Here is a 703-nt window from a genome sequence, read left to right on the forward strand (position 1 = left end):
GAAGTTGTAAAGTTGGTAGTGTACCTTCCGATAGTACGTGAGATCGCATCTTGACCTCTTGCATTTGTTCCGGTAGATTATCTACTGGGTCGTATACGGGTCTGCTCGGCTCACGGGTCGTCATTTTAATAGATCGTAATTGCGGGTCGGGCTCAACAAAAAAAGAGACATTGCGGTATCATATCTTTTGGGTGGATTATCATCGCTTTTAAATTTCTTATTATCCCTTTTGGATGTGTTATCGTCGTAATTGGATACATTATCATCATTCCTTGGTACTTTATCATCGATTTTGTACTTCGGATCGATTATAATCCTTTTTAGATTGCCTATCGACTTCAAGAGCAAGGCATAAGACATACGCAAACCACAGTTAAACTTAGCTACCACCCATTACAAGTACCGATATTGCCATCGAACCTGACCACGCCACAGCCACCTGTTATCTGCAGTTTCGCTGCTTATACCTCGGTATCTTATCTGCTGAAGCTAGCTCGCCGCGAAGGAAGACCCGCCTTCACTATTCATCTTGCATCCTGCCGCTGTGGAGCCAACATGGCAAGACATAGTGATGAGGGTACATACTCCCGAAGTCTTCAAAGGCCAAAGAAGAAGTCGTCGAAGAAGAGAGATCCGAAAACAAAGATTTTTCACATGGGATTCGAATACACGAAGGCGTGGAGTTCGCACCTTAAGATTGTAT

Source organism: Phytophthora parasitica (genome assembly GCF_000247585.1).
Source record: "Phytophthora parasitica INRA-310 unplaced genomic scaffold supercont2.8, whole genome shotgun sequence".
NCBI lineage: Eukaryota > Oomycota > Peronosporomycetes > Peronosporales > Peronosporaceae > Phytophthora > Phytophthora nicotianae.